Source organism: Macrobrachium rosenbergii, chromosome 8, assembly GCF_040412425.1.
Source record: "Macrobrachium rosenbergii isolate ZJJX-2024 chromosome 8, ASM4041242v1, whole genome shotgun sequence".
NCBI lineage: Eukaryota > Metazoa > Arthropoda > Malacostraca > Decapoda > Palaemonidae > Macrobrachium > Macrobrachium rosenbergii.
This window is the reverse complement of record NC_089748.1, coordinates 42,040,825-42,055,788: the sequence shown is the minus strand read 5'-3', so window position 1 is coordinate 42,055,788 and position 14,964 is coordinate 42,040,825. Positions and strand designations below refer to the sequence as shown.

The following is a 14,964-nucleotide window of genomic DNA, read 5'->3' as shown; positions in this document are numbered from 1 at the left end:
GGAGAGTTTTTAATCTGAAGAAGCGAGTAAGACTTCACGCAAAATCCTTCTAGACAGGAATTTGCAATTAACTATGAAAGTCAATACAAAGGAATCTCGCCTGTAGGTGAAATTGACGACGGATTTATCGATGAAATTGTGAGAGAGAGAGAGAGAGAGAGAGAGAGAGAGAGAGAGAGAGAGAGGAGAGAGAGAGAGGTGGTCTCGAAATCCTCAATATCCACAGAGAAAATAAAGTCAGCATAAGGACGAGAGAGAGAGAGAGAGAGAGAGAGAGAGAGAGAGAGAGAGAGAGAGAGAGAGAGAGAGAGAATCAAAGAAAATAAAGTCAGAATAAGGACGAGAGAGAGAGCCCATATAATTTGGGAGTCATTTTCCAGGCGGCTTCACTTCAAGGAACAAATCCTCTTTGATTCTGAAGGGATTTATTACAGACGTGAAAGGAGGTTACAGGGGTTCGAAATAGGACTATATGAAAGGTTACAGGGGTTCGATATAGGCCTAAGTGAAAGGAGGTGATAGGCTTTCGATATAGGCCGAAGTGAAAGGAGGTTACAAGGGTTTGATATAGGCCTAAGTGAAAGGAGGTTACAGGAGTTCGAATAGGCCTAAGTGAAAGGTTACAGGGGTTCGATATAGGCCTAGGTGAAAGGAAGTTACAGGGGTTCGATATAGGCCTCAGTGAAAGGTTATTGACTAGACTAAGTGAAAGGAGGGTACAAGGGTTCAATATAGGTCTAAGGGAAAGGAGGTTACTGGGGATCGATATACGCCTAAGTGAAAGGTTATAGGAGTTCGACATAGGCCGAAGTGAAAGGAGGTTACAGGGGTTCAATATAGGCCTAAGTGAAAGGAGGTTATTGACTAGACTAAGTGAAAGGAGGTCACAGAGGTTCATTATAGACCTAAGTGAAAGTAGGTTAAAGGGGTTCTATATGGGCCTAAGTGAAAGAAGGTTACAGGGGGGTTCGATATAGGCCTAAGTGAAAAGAGGTTACAGGGGTTCAATATAGGCATAAGTGAAAGGAGGTTACAGGGGTTCAATATAGACCTAAGTGAAAGGAGGTTACAGGGGATCGATATAGGCCTAAGTGAAAGGAAGTTACAGGGATTTGATATAGGCCTAAGTGAATGGAGGTTACAGGGGATCGATATAGGCCTAAGTGAAAGGAGATTACAGGGGTTCGACATAGGCCTAAGTGAAAGGCCCAGAATACAGAACAATTCTGATAAAGGCAACGGTGTGCTATGGCAAAGCGAACTGTCATCTGCAATAGACCAAGTGATACAATCTTAATTTTCCGGTACTTTACTTGAAAAAACATGAATATTATTTGCTGCAAAGACAAAAAAGTATGTCACTGGACTTTCTATAGTCTCCTTGATCAGTTACAAATCGAAGAAAAATTGGAAAAACTAAAAAATGGTGATAAACAAGAGGAAGGGAGCCATCGGCGGAAATAAAATGCCTAGAACACGAGCCTACTTCTGGGACGATGTATCAGGTTTGTGTCTGTTGTGGGTTGAGGAGGAGGAGGAGGAGGAGGGAGGAGGAGGGAGGAGGAGGAGGGAGGAGGAGGAGGAGAGGAGGAGGAGGAGGAGAGGAGGGGAGGAGAGGAGGAGGAGAGACTGGTAGCAGGGCCTTCACCAACGTCTAGAGAGACGGAAGATACAGCCTCTACTTGTGGCTGGGTTATTTCAGTTCTCCAACTTGAAATTGGATTATGTAATCCAGCATTTCATTTTAATGTAAAATGCAAGAGGGGTGAGGAATGGCGGGCAGGTGGGGGGGGGGGGAATTCCAGAGAACTGGAGTGATTCCACATTTGAATCAGGAAAACTTACGATACAGCAAAGTGTATTTCGGCACAGGAAAGATTTTTGTTTGAAAATTTAAAATTCAGAATATACCAAGTGTATTTCTGTATGAGACAGAATGCTGTTTAATTAAATATTTAAAATTCATAATATAAGGTTGCAAAAACCAACTACGAGTATTAAATGAATGGGAAACGAAACGCAGCTCTTAAATAATTCACATTTTTTTGTAGGGATTACAAAATGCTATTTTTTTCAGCCCTTTGGGAAGCTTTCGATTTTTTTTTTTTTGTAGTTCTTTGAAAAACTTTGAATTTTCCGCATCTCATTGGAAGCCTTGCTATTTTTCCATTGTTCAGTAAAACCAGATTTTTCCAGCGTTTGAAAACTTAACTTTTACGATGCTTTCGAGTTAAAAGCTTTTGTGGCTGTAACTAAATCAGAACTGTTACAGGAGAGTCCGATACATAATTCATGTAAAACATTTCTTATTCACATAATAAGTTTTGTCATGTGGGTGACTGTTTCGTGTCTACCTCGCGTAAGCAAACTTTCCAAGAGTGTCATTTCAGAAAAAAAAAGTGCTGATTCAGGGAATTATCTGAATGTACAATCTACATCTTGATAACTCCATGTCCTAATTGTATTATTATTATTATTATTATTATTATTATTATTATTATTATTATTATTGACTTGAAATTCAAAGTTCCAAAGAATACGATGTTCGTCTGAATGAAATTACAGAAAATGATAGGAAATGCAGAAAGAAGTCAATTACTAGAAAATAAAAACAAAATAAACAAATAGGTGAAAATATAAACAAATTATTATGATTACAAGGTGATTTGCTTTAGGGCAGCAATGCACTGGACTTGCATGAACTTTTGAGGCTCTAATTGCACAATATCCTCAGGGAAACTCTTCCACAGTCCAACAGTGTGAGGAAGAGAGGACCTCTGGAACTGAGAAGTTCGACAGCGTGGCACATTTACTGCACAGTACTGGTACTGCTGTTGAGCGAATCTGGTCGCTTACGGCAGGAAAGAAGATCAGGGATCTATTGCCATAGCGGAAAGGTCTCTAAGAATGTAACTTACGAAAAACTGACCAACGGAGACCATCCGTCGATGGTCCGAGTCATAACTCTTAGGAAACAGAAACCTACCACCACGAAGCACTCTATCTAAAACAATAGATCTCTGGCAGAAGCAGACATCCACACTAGAGAACAATATTCTAGTACAAGGGAGTACAAATGACCTAAAACAGGTTGCATTGATTTTATCACTGTTATAAATATATGAGGTCTTAATAATACAAAGCTTCCAATGACAGATACGTTCCTTGCAGTTTATACAGAATCGAGGAGCGCGGGAGTCAAAAAGTTTTTAATCCTGGTGGGTACTGAATGAGCAGACACTGAAAAGAAAAAATATAGAGATTCTTTTCACGTCTTCAAGACGACACAAGTAAGAACTGAACTTCAACTTTCACACGAAACCTTTTGAGAGTATTCAGCCGGAGGTGTTTCAAGTAACTTTCTTACTTTTCTCAACTTTCCTCCTAATTTAGTGTTTTCTCTTTAAGTTTTTCTTAGAATTAGCTGATATATATAATATATATGTATATATACATACATACATACATACATATATATATATTATATATATATACATATATTTATGTTAAAAGAATAAAAACTAATAGCGCTATATAACCGTGAAAGGGCGTCTCGATCTTATTCAACAATTGCTGGATCCGCACAAACGAAATATTTTTTTTTCTTATTCCTAATTAAAAACGACGTTTGAAACGCTACGTTGCAATCAGTTTCCTCCTCGATTTTGAAACAAAATTAACAGAAAAGACGCCTGAAAACTCAGTGGAATGTCAAAGAATAACGAGAGAAATGACTGGAAATGCAGGAGAAGACAATTCTACACTTTCTTGTTCTGAGACAATTGCAAGGTCTGCAATGACCCAGCGGGCTTTCCTACAATCTTCTTCAGCGTTAAAACAAGGAATATTTTATTATAAAAACTGCTTTACGTTCATTATTATTATTATTATTATTATTATTATTATTATTATTATTATTATTATTATCCAGATGAACCCTACTCTTATGGAACAAGCCCACCAAAGGGGTCACTGACTTGAAATTCAAACTTCCAAGGAATATAGTGTTATTATTATTATTATTATTATTATTATTATTATTATTATTATTATTATTATTATTATTATTATTATGCAGAAGATGAATCCTGCTCATATGGAACAAGCCCACCAAAGGGGCCACTGACTTGAAATTCAAACTTCCAAGGAATATAGTGTTCATTTGCAAGAAGTAACCGAAGGAAATATGAAATGCAGAAAGAAGGGATTAGTTATTAGAAAGGAAAAAATAAATTAATTAAACAAAACAGATAGAGTTAGTAGATTATTAAGTTATAAGGAGAATACAATTAACAAAGCTATTTAGAAATTTGTTAACGTAACACACGTTAAAAAAAATTCTAAATAGCATTGTTAATTGTGTTCTCTTTGTATTTTAACAATTTACTAAGAATTTTATCTATTTATCATGAATTTGTTAATTCATTTTCTTATGACTAAAATACTTGTAGAACAGCTGCAGCCTTTAACCAATAAAACATATCAACACAACGTAAAAGCTAAAAGATCCTTTTACCTGAAGTAAAACTAAAAATTTGCATGAGAGATTCTTACCTTTTTATTGTGACGTCTGGGAAGACTGGGTTGATCAAATGGCGGCCGAGGCGAATTTCGTAAAAAAAATTATGCGATCGTCTTGTCTGGAAAGGATCAAGCGTGATGTAATAGTTTTCTTCATGGCATAGAAGTGTGATATATATACATTATATGTATATATAAATATTAATGTGTATTATATATATATATATATATATATATATATATATATATATATATATATATATATATATATATATATACATACAAACAAAATAAATAAATGTAGAATAAACTATGACAGTACTTGTTCAAAGTCCTGATTTTCACTACCTTCTGACGGGACTTAGTGATACACACACACACACACACACACACACACACACACACACACACACACACACATATATATATATATATATATATATATATATATATATATATATATTATATATATATATATATATATATATATATATATATATATATATATATATATATATATATATAATCAGACTGCCTACTGACAGAGGTACATTAACCTAGCCATAAATAACCCGTGATATGAATCTAGAACCAGAATATCTCACAAAGGAAAGTCACTGGGAACTGACAGACCATGCAATGTCCCTTTCATTCAATAATACTAAATGAATATTAACCCCATAAATGGGTAATATCTACACCTAAAAGCGTCCCTTTCAATCACCTACACAAAAATTCAGAATATAATCGATGCACCGATATAAAAATACCATATTAATTCACGGTTTCACGTAATTATCTGAACGTCATAATTAACATCAAAACGTAAATGATAAACTCGCGTTTAAAGCGACAAACTCGAAACGAAGATTGATTAAGGGGAATTAAGAAAAAAAAGGGGGGGAGTCTTTGAAATGGTGCCTGTTATCCTAACTTAACGGAGATGAGGTAACATAATTACCATCAACTGCTTGCGATTTGTGCTTGATTGTCAGCAAATTTTTTGTAATATCTTCTCCAGAAATTTCCCATTTTGCGTTTTAATCATGCTTTATGAAATTGGAAGTTAAACATTATATTTTATATATATATATATATATATATATATATATATATATATATATATATATATATATATATATATATATATATATATATATGTATATATATAATGTTCTTTCAAATTCAGTCATTCATACAGACTCATGATTGTTCTAATACGCAAAAGGTTTATGAATTGAAATGACTATAGAGTTTAGGCCAAAAGCCAAGCACTGGGACCTATGAGTTCATTCGGCGCTGAAACGAACATTGACAAGGTTTGAAAGGTGTAAACTCCATATTCCATTCCTATTCCACAAATTCGTCAAGTTTCACGACACCATTCAAGCGTTCTTTAACCCCAAAAGCCATCATCAGCAAAGAATGATATACAACTCATTTGCTCGGAATGGTTACAGGCGACCAGAGCTAATCTCTTTAAATTATATATTTTCCTATTTTAAACATTCTTATTTACTGAGCAGAGAAAAATAGAAGCATTAGTCTGCTTAAGTAGGTTGTATAACAAGTGGGCCCAATTTTACTTCAGGTAAGTTTTCGTGGCGCCCAAAAGTAATTGCTAAGAGCAAGGTACCATTTTTTATTTATCTATTTTTTTTTTTTTTGCACAGAATGTGGTACTTTTTCCAGTGAATTCCAATGTGGGGGTGTTGGTAGGGGGAAAGGGGGGGTGGTGTTTTGCAAACTTTTTTTCCTCATCTAATAAACAATTCCCTTCAAAAACCTTTATCTATAACAAACGCATAGTTTTATAGACACTTATTCCCTTAATTTTACTCTGTGATGTCAGATCAGAGACTTGTTATATTACAGAACTGTGCTTTACTGCATCAGATTTCAAAGCCAAAGTAGATACAGACATTGAAATTAAATATACTAGTTTAACAATCAAATCAAGCAATAGTTACCGAAACACTTTAAATAAGTAAGAAATGCGCCGAAGTTTCTTCTGCGCAATTGAATTTTCTGTGCAGCCGCTACAGCGTATAATCAGGGCCACCGCAAATAGATCTATCTTTCGGTGGTCTCGGTATAATGGTGTATGAGCCGCGACCCATGAAACTTTAACCACGGCCCGGTGGCGACATGGCCTATATCGTTGCCAGAAGCGCGATTATGGCTAAATTTAACCTTTCATTAAAAATAAATTATTGAAGGTTAGAGGGGGCTGCAATTTGGCAGGCGTTTGACTGAGGGTGGATGATCAACATACCAATTCTAAAGCTCCTAGCCGTTGGTAGTTTTTAAAGATCTGAGGGCGACAGAAAAGTGTGGACAGAAAAATTATGAGAGAAAGAACAAGGCAAAATTGTAAAATAGTTGTTCCGCTTTGCAGAAATGACAAAACAGCCCCGGAAAGTTCATTAAAAATAATTTTCTGGAAATGGAAGAATCGCCGCAGCAAAAAAAAAAAAAAAAAAAAATTAAAAAGAGTGCGATAAAAAATCTTCCAGCCCAGCCTTTCGCTGCGAAGACCGGACTAAATGCCACACACACACACACACAACACACGCGCCATAACACTTTCTTCTCTTTATTATCGGATCGCAAATTCTCCAAAAAGCGTACGGGATACGAGAGAGAGAGAGAGAGAGAGAGAGAGAGAGAGAGAGAGAGAGAGAGAGAGAGACTCGGAGGCGAATCCTGTCCAAAAAGCGAATAAAGAGAGAGAGAGAGAGAGAGAGAGAGAGAGAGAGAGAGAGAGAGAGAGAGAGAGAGAGACTTGGGAGTGAACCCAGTCCAAAAGGAACGGGGATAAGAGAGAGAGAGAGAGAGAGAGAGAGAGAGAGAGAGAGAGAGAGAGGAAACACTCTGAGTAAGAACTCTGTCCAAAAAAAGAAACGGGATAAGAGAGAGAGAGAGAGAGAGAGAGAGAGAGAGAGAGAGAGAGAGAGAGAGAGAGAGAGAGAGAGAGAGAGACAGAGAGAGAGAGAGAGGAAACACTTGAGGTTAGAACTTGTCCAAAAAAAGTGAAGAGAGATAAGAGAGAGAGAGAGAGAGAGAGAGAGAGAGAGGAAACACTCTGAGTGCGAACTCTTGTCCAAAAAGTGAACGGGATAAGAGAGAGAGAGAGAGAGAGAGAGAGAGAGAGAGAGAGAGAGAGAGAGAGAGAGAGAGAAGGACTTGAGGGTGAACTTGTCCAAAAAGTGAATGGGGATAAGAGAGAGAGAGAGAGAGAGAGAGAGAGAGAGAGAGAGAGAGAGAGAGAGAGGAAACACTTTGAGTAAGTGAACTTGTCCAAAAAGTGAACGATAAGAGAGAGAGAGAGAGAGAGAGAGAGAGAGAGAGAGAGAGAGAGAGAGAGAGAGAGAGAGGAAACACTCTGAGTGCGAACTCTTGTCCAAAAAGTGAACGGGATAAGAGAGAGAGAGAGAGAGAGAGAGAGAGAGAGAGAGAGAGAGAGAGAGAGAGAGAGAGAGAGAGGAAACACTCTGAGCGAACTCTTGTCCAAAAGTGAACGGGATAAGAGAGGAGAGAGAGAGAGAGAGAGAGAGAGAGAGAGAGAGAGAGAGGAGAGAGAGAGAGAGAAACACCTGAGTGCGAACTCTTGTCCAAAAGTGAACGGGATAAGAGAGAGAGAGAGAGAGAGAGAGAGAGAGAGAGAGAGAGAAAGAGAGAGTGAGAGAGAGAGAGAGGAAACACTTGAGTGCTAGAACCTTGTCCAAAAGTGAACGGATAAGAGAGAGAGAGAGAGAGAGAGAGAGAGAGAGAGAGAGAGAGAGAGAGAGAGAGAGAGAGAGAGAGAGAGAGACAGAGAGAGGAAACACTCTGAGTGCGAACTCTTGTCCAAAAAGTGAACGGGATAAGAGAGAGAGAGAGAGAGAGAGAGAGAGAGAGAGAGAGAGAGAGAGAGAGAGAGAGAGAGAGAGAGAGAGAGAGAGAGAGAGAGGAAACACTCTGAGTGCGAACTCTTGTCCAAAAAGTGAACGGGATAAGAGAGCGAGAGAGAGAAAGAGAGAGAAAGGAGAAGACTCGGAGTGCTAACTCTTCTCCTGAAAGCGAACGGGATAAAAGAGAGAGAGAGAGAGAGAGAGAGAGAGAGAGAGAGAGAGAGAGAGAGAGAGAGAGAGAGAGAGAGAGAAGGGAAACTCAGAGTGCTAAAGTCTTCTCCAAAAGCGAACGGGATAAAAAAAGAGAGAGAGAGAGAGAGAGAGAGAGAGAGAGAGAGAGAGAGAGAGAGAGATAGGCAACCCGGAGTGCGAACTCTTCCACCAGAATTCCAGACGGACGGAAGGCTGGAAAGAGCAGAAAGTCAGTGGCGGTAATCTTTGATCTTCCATTTGATCTTTCTTCTCCCACTGGCACTTAAAGGAACTTCTGGAAGGTATCCAAAGGAACAGACGTATCCTTCTAGTGTCCAGGACAGCTGCTGACTGACTGACAGCGTCAGGAATTGTAAAAATGGTGAAATAATTCATGATGAGTCATAGCTGAGAGATATAGGACTTCATTTTAGTTGATGTTTATCAAACTGACATGACTTCAGATCACGACGTAAGAGAAACTCGAAAACTTAGGCCAAGGACTGGGTCGTATGAGGGCATTCAGCGCTGAAACGGAAATTGACAGTAAAAGGTTTGAAAGGTGTAACAAGGAGAGGGTGGAAAGTAAGATGGAATAAAGAGAATATGAAAGAGAATATAAAGGGAATATAATATGTGAATCTTACGTCCAGACAAATCTCACCAGAAATCATTATATTAATTAACTTTCCTGTCTAAAGGTTTCCCAGAGACAGCAACAGAGTTTAATTACGCCTTCATTTGTAATGCGTATCTGTAAGAGATTCATTTTCATTCCAATTACCTTCGTTTCGAACTACCCTCGTTTCAAATTACCTTAATTCCAATTACCTTCATTTTCGATTTACTTTCGTTTCGAATTAACTTCGTTTCGAATTCCCTTCGTTTCGATTTTGAATTACTTAAATTTCGAATTACCTTCGTTTCGAATTACCTTAATTTCGAATTACCTTGATTTCAAATTACCTTCATTTTGAATTACCTTAGGGGCATCGCGAGGTGCCAGGCCTATTTACCTACGGATATTACATTGAAGCTTTTACAATTAAATGTATATTCAGTTGTGTTCAGAGAGAGAGAGAGAGAGAGAGAGAACATAATATAAACCAAAATTGTCTATATTAGCTCTCAGAGAGAGAGAGAGAGAGAGAGAGAGAGAGAGAGAGAGAGAGAGAGAGAGAGAGAGAGTAGACGATTTCAAACTGATTATTGAGAGAGAGAGAGAGAGAGAGAGAGAGAGAGAGAGAGAGAGAGAGAGAGAGAGAGAGAGAGGACTTGATTTCAAACTGATTATTTAAAGAGAGAGAGAGAGAGAGAGAGAGAGAGAGAGAGAGAGAGAGAGAGAGAGAGAGAGAGAGAGAGGACGATTTCAAACTGATTATTTAAACAGAGAGAGAGAGAGAGAGAGAGAGAGAGAGAGAGAGAGAGAGAGAGAGAGAGAGAGAATTTCAAACAGACTGATTAAATTATATGATTTTAAATAAAATATTTAATACTGAACATAATTATGATCCGAATCACGACGCCCACTTCAAAACAGCTTTACATAAATAGGTACTAAATCTTTAAAATCAAATCCTTCCCAAGTAAATCCTATTACATTCTGAACAGTGAACACCGTTCTAAGACTTTCCTTCATCCTAATACTCAGGTAAGAATCTTAATCCTAATATTCAGGTAAGAATCTTAATCCTACTATTCAGGTAAGAATCAGGCGGAGGACAATACATAATCCTTGAGCGCTTGCTTGTTAATAAAAACTTGTACTTTTAGTTTTCTGTAAAAGAAAACTGTTGTGCCGGCTTTGTCTGTCCGTCCGCACTTTTTCTGTCCACCTTCAGATCTTAAAAACTACTGAGGCTAGAGGGCTGCAAATTGGTGTGTTGATCATCCGCCCTCCAGCCATCAAACATACCAAATTGCAGCCCTCTAGCATCAGTATTTTTTATTTTATTAAAGGTTAAAGTTAGCCACGATCGTGCGTCTGGCAACGATATAGGAAAGGCCACCAACGGGCCATGGTTAAAATTTCATGGGTCGCGGCTCATACAGCATTATACCGAGACCACCGAAAGATAGATCTGTTTTCGGTGGCCTTGATTATACGCTGTAGCGGATATACAGAAGACTCGATTACGCCGAAGAAACTTCAGCGCATTTTTCACTTGTTTCTTACATTTATGAATTTATCATGACCTAGAAATTGTAATATTTAATCCAGAGTATGACCTGGGATTTGCGTCAATCTGCTAAATGACCTGAGCTTATCTCTCGGGTATATTGTAAGTCACCTTCATGAAAGGTTAAGTGCAGGCTGTGACGTCATTGAGACATTGCCTGTGACGTCATTGAGCCATTGCCTGTGACGTCATAGAACAATTGCCATAAACTGAGCTTCATATTTTTTTTACCTCAATGTGCAGTTGATTATACCAGTTTCCCTTTCGATTAAAAAAAAAGTTAATCGCGCCCAGTTTCATTTCAGCAATATTTAATCTAGATTATGAACCTGTAACAATGACTCTCTTCCTCCGTAGTGGATTTTAATGGCGCATTATGGAAATACAATTCCGTGATTTAGAAAATACATCTAGACAGTAATTCATTTACCCAGATTCATAAACTGGTTCTAAAAGTAATTTTGACAGCGAAATCTGCCAACCAAATTACCTTACTCCTTGTTGAAATCATCAGTTTTCATCGAGTCCTTTAATCCTGTTAATTATCGTCCTCATTATCGAGTTCTTTAATCTTGTTAATTATTGTCCTCATCGCGAAATTACTATTATGATGAATCGAAACATGCACAAAATGAAGAACCGTTTTGTGGATTCTCATACGTTTGTCACCAACATCATTTTATCATTCCCAACAAATGAAGTAAGAGGTCTCATCCTCTCCCTCTCTCTCTCTCTCTCTCTCTCTCTCTCTCTCTCTGTTATTCACTCTTTTGAAGTCGAAATGAAGTGTAACTGACAAAAAATACTTCAAAACAGTGTGACTTGGAGTTCCAAGAAAAATTCAACCTGCCGGCTCAAGGAAATAAGAAATCTCAGCACGCATGCGCGCGCACACACACACACAAACATACTCACACACATACAGACAGTAAGGATTCACATACCAGTTTGCCAATACTAAATTTCCTACCAAGCTTCACTCGGTGTAGAAAATGGCAGCTGGTTACGAGTGAACAAGAAAATTGAAATATTTTCTCTCTCTCTGTACATAACATTGAAGACTGATCAGTCTATTTGATGGCGGGATCTTTCTCAAAGTGAGCCTGCGTGTATCTATACAATTAGCAAAAAACCTTTAGAAAATATTAATGTATTGTGATGTTATATAGTACTAGTTACCGAGGGGACTTCTGGAAACTATAGCATCCGAGGTCTTCAAAAACAGATGCATATCAACAAAGAATGATTTCTCTATGAAAAGAATACTTTTACAGTCTACTTTCTAAAAATGAGTTCTCATTGCTCTCCCTTTGAATCTGGTTACCCATTTTATCACAGACACCAGCAGTTCTCTCTGACAAAGGGTGGCTCGAGAGAAAAAACAGTACAAATCACTGTCACAATCATAATTCTACAGTTAAATAGTGGATGAGCTACCTGTACTACAACGCTTCCACAACGTTTGTTGCTCCGGGTACATTTCCCCTGCCACGTCTAGAGTATGCAATCTATGAACCATCATATCTTTAATTTTTCCTACATGGCCAAAGCATCTCAAAATACTCTGAAACTTTTTTTTATTACAACCCATCATCTTCCATTTTCTCTACAAGACCAAACTTTCTGAAAATACTCCGATCCTTCTTTGTCACCAACCTATCATCTTCCATTTTCTCTACATGACCATACCATCTCAAAATACTCAGATCCTTCTTCGTCACCACCCTATCATCTTCCATTTTCTCTACATGACCATACCATCTCAAAATACTCAGATCCTTCTTCGTCACCAACCTATCATCTTCCAATTTCTCTATATGACCATACCATCCCAGAATAATCTGATTCTTCTTCATCACCAACCTATCATCTTCCATTTTCTCTATATGACCATACCATCGGAAAATACTCCGATCCTTCTTTGCCACCAACCTATATCATCTTCCATTTTCTCTACATGACCATACCATCTGAAAATACTCTGATTCTTCTTCATCACCAACCTATCATCTTCCATTTTCTCTACATGACCATACCATCGGAAATTACTCCGATCCCTCTTTGTCACCAACCTATATCATCTTCCATTTTCTCTACATGACCACACCATCTGAAAATACTCTGATTCTTCTCTTCATCTACACTAACCTTTTCACCATTTCAAAGTATCTCCATATTTCTCATCCAAACGGTTATTGTACCACATGGTCTACGCAAACAGTTAATCTCATCAGCTTCTGCAGTTGTTTTTTTATTCACAATCAACATCTACAATTCCCTGTAACTGCTAGATTGTGGATTCGTCCACAATCCAGCAGTTACAGGATGATTGTGGGAGCAACCACTGTTTTGCTCCTTCACTAAAGCCACGCCCTGCCAAAAGTAGTAATGTTATAAATATATACGCACAGAGAGAGAGAGAGAGAGAGAGAGAGAGAGAGAGAGAGAGAGAATTACAAACGCGATCTGCGTCAATAATAATGTACTAATTACTTCTGCATTACATTAATGGGGCAACTCACACGAGAGATGCATTCAGTTTTCCAGTGTCCTGGAACTTGGAAATTCATGGAAAAATTTTATCACTTCTCTTTTAAAACGAAAGCTTTACAACTTTATCTGACGTCAGGCTTTATATGACCTGCTTTCATTAAAGGCCACTTCAATAATTCATTTTGATTTGTAGGATTTCAAAAATTAATTTTTCACTTTTTTTTTAGAAAAGATAATTTGCACATTACTGTCGCTTTTCATAAAGAGATCAGGATGAAGAATAATGGTTTATTCAACTTTCGCAGATGTTGCAAGCAACAAATGTGATTTTAAAATACATTATGAAATTCACTTGCGGAATAAATGATATCCTGTCATCTTTAAATAAAACTTTTTTTTTAAATCATTTTCGCATTTTGAAAAATACAGTTTTACTCTTATACATAATTGTGAATTTTTTACTTATGATTTCCGGTCACAGTATAGTGACGCGCCATAGGTAACAGTGAATATGTGTCCCTATTCGTTTTCTGTAAAAGAATACTATTGCGCCGGTTTTGTCTGTCCGTCCGCACATTTTCTGTCCGCACTTTTTTCTGCCCGCCCTCAGATCTTGTTGAGGCCAGAGGGCTGCAATTTGGTATGCTAATCATCCACCTCCAATCATCAAACATACCAAATTGCAGCCTCAGCCTCAGTAGTTTTTTTTTATTTCATTTAAGGTTGAAGTTAGCCGTAATCGTGCGTCTGGCAACGATATAGGCCAGGCCACCAACGGGCAGTGGTTAAAGTTTCACGGGTCGCGGCTCACACAGCATTACACCGAGACCACCGAAAGATAGATCTATTTTCGTTGACCTTGATTATACGCTGTACAGAAGACTCGATTGCGCCGATGAGACTTCGGCGCATTTTTAACTTGTTTTTATTATGGGGGTGACAAAAGCCTTTGGGAAAAAAACACCCAATCACGCTCGATCATTAGGGAAGATGAAAGGAACGCAGTAATGTGTCAAAACAGGCCTCTGCTCCTTAATTAAAACGTTCTCTCTCTCACGAAGACAGATTAAGAGTTTCGCAAAACAGGGTAAGGAAAACAAGATGAATTGAACTGAATATAAAACTTAGGCCAAAGGCCAAGCACTGGGACCTATGAGGTCATTCAGCGCTGAAGCGGAAATTGACAGTAAAAGGTTTGAAAGGCGTAACAGGAGGAAAACCTCAAAGCAGTTGCACTATGAATCAATTGTTAGGAGTGGTTGGATAGCAAGATGGAAGAAAGAGAATGTGAATGGAGGTATAGTAAAAGAAACGAAAGGGGTTGCAGCTAGGGGTCTATGGGACGCTGTAAAGAACTAGGTAATGCCTACAGTGCACCCTACGAGGTGCACTGACGGCACCACTCCCCTACGGAGACACATACAACAAAGAATGAAATGTATATATATATATATATATATATATATATATATATATATATATGTATATATATATATATAAATATAATATATATGTAAACATATACATATACATATACATATAATTTTCCCAGCAACGATTTGCAATCTCCTTCAGTAAGCGGCCTCAGAATCCATCTTCCAACTTTCCAATGTCTGTGTTTTGAAAATACGATACTAATACGTTCGGCCCCCTCTTTAATGGGAGGGGAGGGATCTTGTCAAAAT

The 14,964-nt window shown here is 37.9% G+C and overlaps 1 protein-coding gene and 1 long non-coding RNA gene across 4 annotated transcripts in view; one reads left to right on the top strand and one right to left on the bottom strand.

Moving 5' to 3' along the window:
• Positions 1-14,964, top strand: part of LOC136840750 (adrenocorticotropic hormone receptor-like) — a 267,970-nt gene that overhangs the window by 186,035 nt on the left and 66,971 nt on the right. The window lies entirely within an intron of this gene.
• LOC136840752 (uncharacterized) overlaps positions 1-14,964 on the bottom strand; it is a 224,734-nt gene that overhangs the window by 199,365 nt on the left and 10,405 nt on the right. For both annotated transcript variants that reach the window (XR_010853728.1, XR_010853727.1), the window contains exon 2: positions 4,555-4,640. This is a non-coding gene — a long non-coding RNA (uncharacterized lncRNA). The remainder of the gene's footprint in view (positions 1-4,554; positions 4,641-14,964) is intronic.